This window comes from Vombatus ursinus, unplaced genomic scaffold, assembly GCF_900497805.2.
Source record: "Vombatus ursinus unplaced genomic scaffold, bare-nosed wombat genome assembly UNPS02014870.1, whole genome shotgun sequence".
NCBI classification, from domain to species: domain Eukaryota; kingdom Metazoa; phylum Chordata; class Mammalia; order Diprotodontia; family Vombatidae; genus Vombatus; species Vombatus ursinus.
In genome coordinates, this window is record NW_020954648.1 from 12252781 (window position 1) to 12268036 (window position 15256).

Genomic DNA, 15256 nt, shown 5'->3' on the forward strand with positions numbered 1-15256 from the left:
GAATAGGAAATACACGAAATTCTTTAAGTCATTCAAGAAACTTTGCCTGGAAACCTGGTAACTGTCTTCTTGTCTCTTAGCTTTTATATGTCATGTAAGTCAGTGTTTAATTGAATGAATTCATGAATTCACCACAACATTCTCATTTCAAAATTGTGAGAATCTGTCCCAGACTCATCTGAAATGGATATGTACCTCCAACTCTCTGTGAAGAAAGAGCTTGTTCAGTGAATTAGCAGGTGGTGTTAGGGGCTGGCATTAAAATTGGTCTAGAATCTCTACATTTTAGCACATTGTTATATTAGTTTTCACAACTATATGTTCTATAAAGCAGTTAAAACATCTATTTTATGATTAAGGCTATTCACTAATTTATTCCTCTAGCAACTGTTTTTAAGCACCTGCATTTAGTGCTAACCAGTATAGCAGGGCGATACCATACATACAAAACTGTACTAATTTGGAGTAGAAGACAATACAAATTTGAGAGTGTGAAGCTTTATTCATGCTTTGATGAAAGAGAAATCATTTCTGATCAGGGAGGCTCCTTAAAATAAGCCTTCTCCCTGATTAAGTCTAAGTTAGGGAGATTTTACTATACTGTATTTTATTATCTTCTCTCTCAAGATGAAAATTTTGTGAGGCCAAGTCAGTGACTTTTTCTCCTTGAATTCCTACATTGCATCTATTCAAGGACTACTTAGAATATATTTGTCCTTGTCTATCTTTATCTTCTGTAGAACTGTATGGAAAGCAGAACAAGATTTCACACAGTGAGGGACATAGAGTTGAAGATACCTTCCCACTCTGTGTTAGAAACAAACCGTGAATACTGGCCCCTCACTCATCAAATTAGTTCTCTGGTTTAAATTTTTTTTAAATTTGCCAATTATCAAAATTCAATGATATAGATATTTCCTGCTTTATGAATTTTGGCCACCCAGAACATATACCCTTATTTATAGTGTTATTCTGATTGTATTGCCTTTCTTTTTCCCTCATATTATTTTATATAACATTATGTTTTTAGGACATCAATTAACAAAATTAGGTGGCATATAACTGTAATGGGGAGGCTGTCATTTTCTAGGCCCTCCAATCTCTTGATTGATGTTTAATGTCTTCTAGGTGGCTAGGGGAAGGGCAAATCTTTGGATAAATGAAATTTAGGGATTGCTTACTTGGCTACCCCTAGGATATGCCTAGATGAGAATGATTAGTAGTGTGCTCATTAGATTAGAGTGACCCTCCCATCACTAAGCTCTTCTTTAAGGACAAGGTGTCAGGATCTATAGTCCCTATTATTGGAATATTATAAACTCATAAGGTTTCAGATTTTTAAAAGACCTTAGAGATTTTTCCTACTTTCAGTAGTCTAATACCTTCACATAGCAGATGATAAAATACCCTATGAGAATATACTTTCAATAAAGTTGTGATCTTAGTAATGATAGAATTGGGATTCAAACTCAAGTCCAGTGATGATCTCTATAATTGTTTTTCCACTATGACATACTGTCCCCTTGGTGGAGGTGGAGTGTTGGGCTCTGTTTCAGCTTAAGGCTGGGGGATAGCTCAACCAGAAGAGTATCTCTGACTGCGTTTTCCTTCTCTCTCTCTTAGGAAGTGGTATTGGCTGCTGTCAGCTGCATTGGCAAGATTCAGAGCGAGAAAGGTTAGGCATTTCATGGGGGCCAACATCAGTGACATTTACCACTACATCCTCTCAATCCAGAAAATTTTATCAACAGCATGAATTGTCTCTATTGCCTCTGGAGCTTTGTTGCTGTTGGAAACAAAAATCAATGTGATACTGAGTTATATTAAAAGGCATATCACATTCAAGGGCACAGAAATAACCCTTCCTTGGCATTGTGTTATCATTTAAGTGTACTGTGTTTAATTTGCAATATCGTCAAGAGATTGAAGAGACTAGAGCAGGCTCAAAGAACTGTGGGAAAGATATGAAAGGGATGGAAAACAAGTCAGTCTGAAGAAGGGATGGCAAAAGGATTGTTTAATTACCATGTTCTAGTAAATAAAGAGCTTCCATGGGGAGGATGCTGATCAATATGTTCATTTTGCCCATGAAGGACAGAGTACAAGATGTGGATGCAAGTTAAAATGGAAGAAATATTGTTGGAACTAAGGAAGGATTCCTTGATCAGTCTTAGAGACATGCTGAGATCTTCCTCTTCACATCTTTTTAAAACTCAGTGAAAATAACTGACTCTTTTGTTGGCATTTGTTATGTCAAAAATATCCATTTCAGTATTCAGTTAAAAAGTCTTACATTTATAGATATTTCATGGATTGAATTGCAGGTATTCTTCCGGATGGCACATAGGGAGAGAGATTAATACCACTAGTGAGCAACATTTGGATTTACACTGGGGAGTTTTCATCTTCATATCTTCAGCCTAAGGGCACAGTGCCTGCCTGGCATGTAATAAGTGCTTAATAAAATAAAATAATAAGTGCTTAAAAATAATAAGTGTTTAAAAATGGTAATAAAATCAAATCAAATTAAGGGTATAGTAGTGCTCAAAAAGTCATGACTACATGACTCAAGCCAGCTTATCATGTGAAATTGTATATAGTTAAAATTATTCCTGAAAATCCCTTAAGCCCAGAAGAGGACAGAATCAAGTTCAGAGGGAGATGCAGAGTAGGACAGCTTATAAACTAAGTATTGAATTTATTACATATCCCCCCCAACATAGAATGGAATTTCCCAGTTTTATATATGATCTTCCTTGTATGTAGCAATGTTCTCATTTGTTGCTATTTAAGTTCAGAATGACAAAAAATTTAAAATAAAAAAAAAGAAATCTCTTAACTTGCCCATGAAGCACAGTACAGTATCTTTACACAGCGGGAGCTCAAAAGGAGCTAGAGTCTTCTTAAAAAAAGACACTATCAGAGCACAGGCGGAAATGGTCAATGTTGGATGGACTGTGGGAAGACAGACCCACAAATTCACTGCTTATGGAATTGTTCCGTGGTTCAACCATTTCAGAAAACAATTTGGAATTGTGCAAAAAAGAATGCTATTAGACTGTTTTTGTCCTTGTCACCTTACCACTGGTTGTATACCCCAACAACACAAAAAAGGTCTCATTTATATAGAAATATTTATACATAACAGCATTTTCTGGGCTAGCAAAAAAAAGAAGGGGGACTAAAGTGGGTGTCCATCAGTTAGGGAATGGCTAAACAAACTGTGGTATATCCCCAGAACTTATCACAGTAATTGGCACATAGTAAGTAGTTAACAAATGTTTGCTGATTGATGTTTTTTGGGATTATAAAAGTAATAGAATACTATTTCACTGTACAAAAATGATAATTTTCAGGAATTCATGGAGCTGTTATAGAATGAAAAAAGCAGGAAGAACAGAAAAACATACAGTATAAACACAATAACATGCAATATACATAGATATATAACATGTTACAGCATAAACACAACAACACACATATATACATATACACGTTATGTATATCTAGGTATGTGTGTATCTAGGTATGTGCGTATGTAAATATATGTATGTATGATTTATATACATATACTTATATACATATTTTATGTGTGTTGTGTGTGTGTGTGTGACACACAACCTCTTGGCCTGTGTAAAGCTGTCCTTCCTAGCTGTTTCTGGCTACATGTGACTCATTGCTGAAGGATTTAGGGCTTTGAAATGACAAGGTTTGACTTCCGTATGAGAAGATGAACACTTAAAAGAGGATATGCCAGAGCCTGGTTCCTTTTGACAGATGACATGGAATGGGAATTGTTTGGAATGCAGAACTAGGGTGAAATATAACCATGGCTGTTTAACAATCCTAAAATCTGCTTTTTATTATGATGAGGTTTAGTCATCAACCTCCTTGGAAGAATAGAATTGTTGGTATAGGTTAAGTTGCTGATCCTATTTTAAGTCTTACTGTGAGTCTTTTGTCCTTCAGAATTTCTTTTGTGCATAAAATAAATACCTGTTCTAGAGTATACACTGAATATCTTTCTATTTCCTCCTTTGTTAATACTTAGACATGAGCCAAAGCCTAAGATTACGCAAAATTTTAAGAGCGGGGAAAAAAGGGAGATTTAACCCTTCTCATTCAGGGCCGGGCTCCCCTAGTCTGAATCCAGCCTAGATTGTGTGAATTGGTCCAGAGCAGAGGGTGGACACAGTGCCCCAGACCCACTGGACTCAGTAGCCCTTCTTTTTGTTAGATATGGGGAACTCCTCCATTTTTGAGGGTCTTATTTCAATAAATCCCAAATGTTTAATCCCTTTGGGGACCTCCACATGTGATCAGGGATCTCTGGCTTTGTTTTATATTTAAACTAAACCTATTTATCCTATTGTCAGTTGAGTTAGGAATTTTTGAGTGGAGTGACAGATCTCCACTGGGGAAAATTTCAAATGTCCTATGTGTTCAATAAACCTGAGGAACTGTTTTGTCTAGTTCTCTAGTGAGATCACTCGATGTGTTATCAGAATCCTTGGACAAATTTTGGTGTGGCCTGAATGTTGAAGGAATACCTGAGAAGACATTTTGTCTGGACCTCTGGTTGGATTGCCCTATGTGATGAAGGAGGCAGCTAGGCGGTGCAGTGGATAGAGTGCTAGGCCTGGAGTCAGGATGACTTGTCTTCATGAGTTCAAATCTGGCCTCAGACACTTATTAGCTGTGTGATCCTGGGAAAGTCACTTAGCCCTGTTTGCCTCAGTTTCTTCATATATAAAATGAGCTAGAGAAAGAAATGGCAAACTACTCCAGTATCTTTGTCAAGAAAATCCCAAATGGGGTCATGAAGAGCTAGACATAACTGAAATGGCTGAACAATGATATGATGAAGGGAATAATTGAAGGATTTTTACCCTGAAGAGTGGTTTCAGGACCTGACTTCTAGTTGATCTTTAGGTCCCTAATCCCTGTTAAGAGAGCCCCATATTATTCTGGGAGTTCATTTGAGACTAATCCTGCTCTTGAGAAGGAAAACTTGATTTTCCTTTTCTCTATTTTTCCTTTGAGTTTGGGGGTGGGGTTTGGATGGGCCTTTTAAAAGTAAGCTTCATAAAATGTCACTTATTTGTTGAATTCACATAACTTTGTACTTGAGGATAATTGTGGTCTTCAGGATCATTTGCTGTGGTTGGGCCAAGACCTTCTTAAAGGCGCTTAAATTTGGGCCAGTATAAAGGCCTATGCTGAAGGGATTACTGAGATTCTTTCATGGTATTTAGGGGACAGTCAAGAACTGTGCTGCATGAACCTTTTGAGACTGTTAGAACACAGCCTGGAGGAGACAACTGAAAAGCATTGAAAGAGCGATGCTTGAGCCTCCCTCAAATTCTCGAGAACTTTTCACAATTGGAAATTTGAAAAATTTGCCCAAAGCACCCCCACTGATTTGCTAAGGGTAGCAAATATTCGGCTGGGGGAAGAGCATTGCCAGGGCCATTTCAGGGCATCCATAAAGCTACTCTTTCTGGCTACTTGTATTGTGGCCAAGTGTTACTCAACACTGGACAGCATGGTGTTTTGAGATGACAAAGCTGGGATGTCCTGGGGGAGCAAACATAGTCAGATCATGTCCATGTCTCCAGATCAGAGGAGTCCCTTAAGGAAAAGGGAGTAGATATAGTACTCCAGCTCCTTAGGCTCAGTAAGTGGTTTTACATATTAGATTTTTCTTTAAAAAAGAATAAAGAAAACATTGTTTAAAAAGAATTAACTGAAAAGAAAACATGATCGATCCAAAGATTGATTTGGATGAAAACAGAAATTGGAAAAAAAAATTTTTTGCAAAACAATTGTTGGTAATTTCTAAGAGATCATGAAGAGAGAGGTTTTAGACTCTGGAGACAAGAAAATATTTGCCCATTTCAAAAGGACACAAAATGTATTCATTCTGAAACTAAAGACTGGTGAGAATGATGTCAATGTCTTACAAAATTCTTAGAAGAGATTACCAAACAAATGGTTTATAAGAAATTATAAAGGGAAGTGATAATCATACTTACATGGATTCACTAAGAATAAGCCATACCAAGTTAACCCAATTCCTTTTTGGATTTCAGAAAGGAAACTAACTGTGTTTTTCATACTAGTCTCATTGACAGAATTTAAGACTCTGGGATAGAAGATATAATGAGTCATATGAATTTGTGGTTGGTTGCACAGTTTAAGTAATATTGATTAATGGATGAATATCAACTGAGAGGGAACTGTCTAGTGATCTAGGGAAGGGCTTTGTGATTGGTCTTACTCTATTCAACATTTATTGCAGAGACTTAGATGAATACATGAATGACACAATTATGAAATTTTGAGTCAAGTGATTCATATCTGGGAAGGATATCTAATATTCTAAGTTACAAAAATAATGATATACTAATATTTTGACAAGTTGAATATTTTAACTGAGTATACAAATTCAAAGGTAAAACAAATCTTGTCCTCAAGGAGTTTATGTTCTATTGTTATATTCTATTCTAAAAGACTGAAGTTAGCAACATGAAATTTGATAGGAATTAATGGAAAGATCTTCACTTAAGTTTTAAAAAATCATAAGACAAGTATAGGATGAAGAGGATCATGGGTTTTTTTTTCATTAAAATTTTTTTTTGTTTCAACGTATTGAAGTGATTGCCAAAAAAGCTAATGAAAACTTTATCTCTGTTAACATACAATAGAATATCATACTATCCAGAAAGTGGGGATAAAAGTCCCCTTTGCTTCTGTATTGGTCAGACCATATTTAGAGTATTTGTGTTTGTTCTTGCTATAACTTAGATGTGAATATTCCTTTGTAAAAGCTAATCTGACTAGTAAATGGTTAAATGGAACTGGATTATGGGAGACCCCTAAAATAGAGGGAATATAATAGGCAGGACTTGGAGCCAATGACAGAAAGACTGGATACTTCACCCTCAAACCTCCTTAGGGGTTCTGGTGAACCCTGTGGAATGGGTGAAAGGCAATGATATTATAGGACTATGGCTTACTTAATTAATCATCCAATTTTGCCAAATGCTTCTGCATGTAAAAAAACCCAACAAAACAGCATCCCTGGGATTAAACATTTGTCTTTGCAGTGGTACAGAAAATAGATCATAGGAGCTTCAGACAGGAATGAGGAATTCTCTGTCAAGTGCATTCTTCTCAAAACATAGTAGTGGGAGCCACTGAAGAACCTAGCACCTGATCCCATATTCTACCTTGGTTCTGATTCTAAACATTTTTGCAGTACATGGAAAAACTAAGGTGTGCTTAGAAATGTTCATACCATATCAACAAAACAAATGTATGAAAAGATGGAGAAACTCTTTTCTTTTAAAAGAATAAATTTCATTTTATTTTCAGTTCCACATTCTCTCCTTCCCCTTCCCCCTCCCCCACTGAGAAGGCAAGAGAAATTTGTTTCAACCAGGTAAAACTTTAGTTTTCAGAAGAGACCATGAAGATGGTGAAAATGAAGGCTCAAAAAAGAAGAAATTGCTACTGAGAACAGTGGCGCATCCCTGCTACCTTGGAAGCTGAATTGGTAGGTCTCAAGCTAGGGAGTTTTGAGCTTCAGTGGGCTAAGACAATAGGCTGTCTGCACCAAATTTGGCATCAATATGGTGAGCCTCTAGGAGTTTGAAAGGAGAAGGGGAGTCCACCTGGTTGGGCAAACTGGCCCAAGGTAGGAACCAAAGCAGGTCAAAGCTCCCATGCAGATCAGACTGCTACTGGGCCTGTGAATAAATGTACTCTGTACTTTAAGCCTAGGCAAAATAGGGAGACTTCTTCTATCCAATAAGACAAGAGAGAGAGAATAAATTGCTTCTAGTGACACATTAAAATGAGATTGACAAGAGGAAGCAAAGGTTACATTCAATGAGTTAAGGATTTTTCTATTTTTTCAATTTCTGTTCAATAAAATTGAATTAAAAACCCAAAGTTTTTCTATCTTTTCAGAATTTTCTTGATTTTTTTCCTATATTTTTCTATCTCCTTTTCTGGGAACAAATGTTTGACTCCTTTTTATAAGAACTTGATATAATCAGATTTCTTTGTTACCTCTTTCAAATAATTTTCTATGATTTTGACATATGCATGGGAGACACTTTATTGAGGATGGCTTTCAATATGGCATTGTGTGCTACTGAATAATTTTTAAAAAATAATCAACAAACAATGGGGTCTTGTACTATTTATATCTTTAAGTTACTTCTAAAATGGGAAAGAAATGTTCTATCATAGTATATTTTTGTGGACATCTACCTGTTCCCTTCCATTACCTTCATCAAGGATTCCCTCAATGTCTTCTATATATGTATGTGTTCTCCCAGAAAATTCTATGAAGATGGAGTGATAGGAGCAATATCCTAGCTCATTCCACCATGCAAGTTAGGTAAGTTTTTCCTTACAAGGTATTGAGACCTCCCTTGAGACTTAGTTGGCTCAGAGGGCTGAAGGCTCAGATTCTTAATATCAGTTGTCTCCTGAGTACAAAGCAGGCCTGAGAAGCTCCAGGAGTGCTCTGATGCTTGGCTGATAGATAACAATAGGTAACTCAGGCAAGGGAACTTTGCTTAGCTGAGACAACTCTGGGTGTCCTTGCTGAATAGTTTTTTCTTGTTATGGCTAAGAAAATATCTTTTTACTAACTGTTGAATGACCTACCAGTGTCTCATTTTGTCCTTATATCACTTCCAGGGAAATGGCTTGAGTTAGATTTAGCCCCGAATAAATGGGAAAGTGGGCATATAGCTCAGTAATTATTGATATCATCTTGATTTCTTTTTTTTGGGAGGGATAATATCTGAGTTTTCTCTGTACTTTTGGTATATTCCTTCTCATATACCTTGAAATTCATTTTCTTCATGTCATACCTCAGTAGGTGCAAAATGATTCATATCCTACCAGATATGGTTACTCTGTCAGTCATTTTTTTTCTTAAATGGTTTTCTTTGTTAAAAGGAAGGTTTCAATGAAGAGGCTGGAGATATTAAGAAGTTACACATGATGTAAAAAAATCTATCAATAAAACATTTCAACATAAAACAAAAACATATTATGCTAGACTATTTCTTTTTTTTATAGGGTTACTAAATTGATAGATCAGGGGAATGATGTAGATAATGTTTACTTAGATTTTAGTAAAACATATAATAAAATCTATCATATTTTTCTTGTGGAAAAGGTGGAGTTTTGGGCAAGGTGATAGTATGATTCAATGGACTATGAACTAATTTAATGGCTGAAATTTAAAAAAAACAATTAATCTTTTTATTGACACTGACAGTCATCCTCTTCTCTTTCATATTCTCCTCTTTCTAGATTTTCATTATGATGCTCTCTCAAAGTTCTTTTTCTAATTGGCTGACCATGTCTTCTCAGTCTCATTTGCTGGATTTTTATGCTACAACCACTAATCATGGGTGCTGTTTAAGGCTCTGTCATGGTCCTTCTTTTCTTTTCCCTCTATATTATTTCACTTGTTGATCTTATCATCTCCCAAGGAATCAATTGTCATCTCTTGTAGATGATTCCTAGATAACTTTGTCTAACTTTAATTTCTCTTGACCTCCAGTCTTACATCTCCACCTGCCTGTTAGACATATTGAGTTGAACATCTCATAGTCATATTAAACACAACATATCCAAAGCTGAACTCATTTTCTTTCCCCTCAAACACTCCCATCTTCCTAACTTTCCTTTTATTGTCAAGAGCACTCCCAATTACTCAGGCTTGCAACCTGGGTGTCATCTTTGATGCCTCACTCTCACCTTCCATGTCTAGTCTGTTGCCAAATCCTGTCTTGTTGATTTGACCTTCACAACATCTCTGGTATATTACCCCTTCTCTCCTCTGACACTGCCGTCTCCCTGGGGTAGGCCCTCATCACCACATACCTGGAGTATTGCAATAACCTTCTAATTGACCTTGTTGCCTCAACTATCTCCCCGCTCAAGTCCATCCTCCATTCAGCTATTAAGCTGATCTTCCTAAAAGCACAGGTCTGACCATGTCACACACCCTCCTCACCTTCCAATAAACTTGGGTGGCTGGCTCCCTTGCTCCAGGATCATTATAAAATTCTTTTTGTCTTTCAAAGCCCTTAATAACTTGTATCTTCCTTGCCTTTCCAATCTTCCTATACCTCTTCTACCTCTATGTACTTTATAATCTAGCTGCTCTGGCCTCTTTGCTATTCCTTACATGTGGAAGGTGGTTTCCAGTGGGGTATTCAAAGGATCTGTGCTTGGCCCCATGCTGGTTCATGTTTTTATCAATAGCTTGGACAAAGATGGCATGCTTGTTAGATTTGTAGATGAAAAGCCAGGAAAAATTGCCAGTGAGCTGACTGAGAGAGTCAGGATTCAGAAAATCTTAATAAGCTAGGACAGTGGGCCATATAGAAAATGAAATTTAACAGAGATAAAAGTAAAATCTTAATTAAGTTAAGATATTCAATGGATATTAAGTTTAATGTGCTTTTATGTATCTTACTACCCATATGTACCTTGGCTGTTCTACTAAAAGAGTAAGTACTTTAAGAGTAAGTAAGTCTATCCTATTGCTCAGGACAACAAGGAAGATGATGATGACAATCAAAGGGAGGAGGAGGAGTGTCATTAAGAGAGGAGGGTCCTATGTAAAAAAAAGTATATATGTATATATACATACATACATATTATATATATTTCATGTGGTTGGTTACTTAGAGAGGGGTGCTATAGTAGGGGGGAAACTGGGATCCAGTTTCCCTGGAGACAGTTGAAGATTACCTGAGCCTGGAACATCCTACTCTGGGGAAGAAGGAAAAAATCTCTGAGCCCTGAATCCCTTTCTCCCATTTAGGTTCTGGATCTCATTAAAACTCCTTCCCCAAACTCCTTCCCATTCACTATTTCTATGCAGTTGTGCATTCTCTCCATTGTGGAGAGAGAAAGGAGGAGAATTCTGAGTTGCATGCCTTCTCTGGGACAGACTCTTGAAACGACAATGAAGTTCATTCTCCTTGCTCTTCTTTTGGGTGAGTGTCTGTGAATCATTAGTCAGGGAATCTTGGGTTGTGTTGGATTGGGAGGTGGTATTGTTATTGTTGTTCACACTTCCTTATCAAAGAGGACCAACGACCTCACAAGGTATGAGCAGAATCAAGAGACAATGGTTATGAGTAAAGATGATTTCCTTCACCTGAATTTGCACCTTAGAGAAGAGACAGACAAATCTCCCCACATTTCCAGGGTACAGAGAAAGTTCTGCCTCCAGTCCCTTTGGATGATTACTCCTGACCTGGAAAATTACAAACCGTCTGGGTCTATGGTTATGAGAACACATGGGCTCCACTCTTTCCTAGGGAAGTCTTATTCTAATCACAGGAACATGAATCTTAGGTATGACCTCTGGCTTTTTTCAAGTCTTAGGATCATAGATCTGGAGGGTCACTGAACCTTGGAGGTTGTCTTGTCCAAGTTCCTTACTTTCTAGATGAGGGAACTGAGTCCCAGAGAAGTTATGTTACTTGCCCCAGATTACATAGGTAGTAAGTAGTAGGAACACAGATCTAACTCAGGTGTGGCGACAAGGGTTCAATACTCATTCCACTATGCCCTATGGTGGCCCCCTCCTCCTAGAAGTTTAGAATTCTAGCCTATGCTGAATTCACTCCTTCCAGCCCACTTATATTTATGGGAGTGTCTAAAGACATCAAGTTTGGTTGGTGGGATGGACAATCCTCCTCATCCATTCCCATTCATCTCCCTTGCTGTTTGTGTTTGTTATTTATCATAGAGTAAAGAAAAATAATGAGGTAGAGATAACAAGGCCTAGAACAGGGTGCCAAGAATATTTAGAAAACTACCAAGAGGTTTGAGAAATGCTGTTTTTTTTGATCCTCTAATCTATCTCTTTGTTCCTTCCCCCCAGGTACATTTTACTCTGATCATACAGCCAAACATTATGAGGAAGACCTTGCTCCTTAGCCAGCATGCATCAAAAACCACTTCAATCCCTGTGTAAGTGTCCTTATTCATGGAAAGTGTTTGTTGGCAGCTACTCACCATTATTTACCATGAGTAATGGCAGCTCTAAACTTCAACTTCCACATATATCCTCAAGTAAATCTCTCCTAACCTGCTTTTTCCTAGACTTCTTTAGCTGAAAGCATTTTCTAAGGTCATCATGTTCCCTTTCTTCGGGGCAGGATGCCCAAATAGAAGTCATTGTCAAGTCATTGAAAAAGCATTTGCTAAGTGCCTAACGGGCAGCTACATGGTGCAGTGGATAAAATGCTCAGCTTGGAGTCAAGAGCACCCATCTTCCTGAATTCAAATCTGGCCTGAGACACTTACTAGCTGTGTGACCCTGAGTTTAAGTTACTTAACCCTGTTTACCTCAGTTTCCTCATCTGTAAAACGAGCTGGAGAAGGAAATGGCAAACCACTTCAGTATCTTTCCCAAGAAAATTGCAGGTGGGGTTACAGAGAGTCAGGCACGACTGAAAATAACTGAACAACAACAAAAAGTGCTTTATAGGTGCCAAACACTGTGTTAAGCACTGGTCATACAAAGAAAGGCCAAAATACAGTCCTTAACTTCAAAAGGATTTACAGTCTAATGGAAGAGATATACAAGATATACAGTATAAACAGAAGGCAATGTCAAAGGGAGGGGGCTAACTGTAGGGGGACTCAGAAAGGCCTTAAAGGAAGCCAGAGAATCCAGGAGGTGGAGACAAGGAGGGAGAGAGTTTCGGGCCCAGAGAATAGCCAGTGAAAAGGCTTGGGGTGGAGAAGAGTAATGTTGTGTGGGAAGAACAGCAAGAAGGATAGTGGTAGCTGGATTGCATAGTATGTGGAAGCGGAGGAGTAAAATGGAAGAAGACCGGAAAGGTAGGAAGGGCCCAGGTCATGAAGGGCTTTAGAAGTCCAGCAGATTTTACATTTGATCCTGGAGTTCATAGGCAACCACTAGAGTTTAATAAAGAAGCAGTAACATGGCTGGACATACGCTTCAGAAAGGTCAGCTTGATGGATGAATGGAGGATGGATTGGAGTGACAGGAGACCAGTACAGGCCCTCATCATCTCATACCTAATAGCCCAGGTATGAGATGATGAGGGCCTGTGTCATGGTATTGCCCATGTGAAGAGCAGAAGGATATCTGTATCTATACCCATGTAACACTGCGAAAATAAAAATGAGTGCTGTTGAGGAGTTTTCACTTGCATGTCTTGGCATCACCTCTTTGATGTCATGGTCCTCTTCAAGAATGAAAGACAAACAACAAGGCAATTTGGTATTGCACAGATGGCTATCACCTGAGAAAACTGAAAATTCCTGCTTACATCAATCTTTTATTTTTATAGTATTAATTTGATCATTCAGAACATATATCCCATTATAACTTTGTTTTGATGGAATTACCGTCCCCTTGTCGTGTTTCATCTAACATTGTGCTTTCATGGAACCTAAGTGCTGATATTACAAATGACGTATGATGGTATATGAGGCAGGCTGTCATCCTCCATTCTTCTCTGGGTTGGAGATTCAGTTCTTCTAGGCAGATAGAGGAAGGACGAGTCTCTGAGTAAAGAGACTAGAGGTATAGTGTGCTCTTTCTGTGACGCCCCTTAGGATGTATCTACTTGGAGATGAGTGGTGTGAGGGTCACAATGGTGGACCCAAAGCTTGCCTGTGGGACTCTTACATCACTGGGTTCCTCAGTAGGGACAATGGGTCTTGATTACTGAACTGTTTTGTTAGGTTATCACAAAAGTTTCAGATATTTAAAAGACCTTAGATATTCTTCCCACCTTAAAGAATGCAAACTCCTCATTTTACAGATGGTAAAATTGGCTCTGGCAAGACTAGTACTTTGCATGAGAATACACACATAGCTGTGTCTTTGCAAGTGGTAGAGCTGGGATTCTCAGTATAATACTCATTGTTGTCTCTCTGGGGCACATTGGGGCATGTCCCAACCAAAAGGACTAAGAATTTCTCAGCTAGGAGAATGATTCTGACACTCTCTCGGTTCTTTCTTTCTTAGGAAGTGGTACTGGCTACTGTCATATGCAATGACAAAATTCAGGGCAAGTAAGGTCAGCCATTTCCTTAGAGATAATATCAGCTTCTACATCAATATTTTCTGTTATATCCTGAGCATCTGGAAATTTTTCCTCAAAATAAGTTGCCACTATGTTTTCTGACCTATGCTATCAGAAAAAAAAGTCAATGATGGTACTGGATTGTATTAAAAGGAATATGACTTTCAAATGCGTAAATATAATCTTTCCACTGCACTCAGCATTAAGCAAATCAGTTTGAGGGGCATTGTACATTTAATTTTAGTCTTCATATTTTCAAAAGAATGAAGAAACTAGAATGAGCCCAGATATGGAAAAAGGACGGAAAAAGGTGCTATGATGAAAGATTAGAGTAATACTGAGTTTCATTAGCCTCAAGAAGGGATAGCTAAGGGATACAATTTAGCCTGTTCAAATAAATAGAAGGTTTCTATAGATTAAATTTGGTAGTTTCTTCTGGCCTGGTTTTGAGTAACCCAATGGTTAGGGTTAGTGATGTATTATACACAGGAGGGCAAAGGGATCTGGATCCTGTTTCAAATGCCAGTTAGTTAGTTGTTGTCCTTCATGATGTCAGGAGAAGGCTCTACCACAGGTCAGGCACAAGTAGTCCTTTTGAATATTTAAGTGGAGATGTCTCTAAATTTGCGTATCTCACATTTATTTTGAGCTACTGCAATTTGGGGTATGGTCTTTTTTCACAAAAATCATCTTCTAATATCTTATCATGGCATAGAATGACCTTGGATCCTTGAAGGCTATGCCAATGGAGTGCAAACCATGACAGATTTTATCATTCGGGAAAGAAGGCAAATACAATAGCTTTGAATTAGATGAGTTCAAATTGGAGGGAGCTATCTAACGAAGAGATCCAGAAAGGTACAGTCTTTGGCCCTTGTGCTGGTCAATATTTTAATCAATGACTTGGATGAAAATATAGATGGCATAATTATTATATTTCAAATGATATGAAATTTGGAGGAATAGTTACACATTGGATGACAAGAGTCACAATCCATAGCAGTCTCAATAAACTCAATCAATTGAATTCAAACTGAATATTTAATGGATATACATGAAAAATTCCATAGGAGTTTTGCAAGTCTATCTTCATCAGTCCATAATGGGGCAGGGAGTGTAGCTGGACAATAGTTCTGTGA

General features: G+C 37.8%; 1 pseudogene; it reads left to right on the forward strand.

Moving 5' to 3' along the window:
* The first annotated feature begins 11008 nt into the window (after positions 1–11008).
* On the forward strand, positions 11009–14219 carry LOC114028115 (annotated as a pseudogene).
* Positions 14220–15256: the final 1037 nt, after the last annotated feature.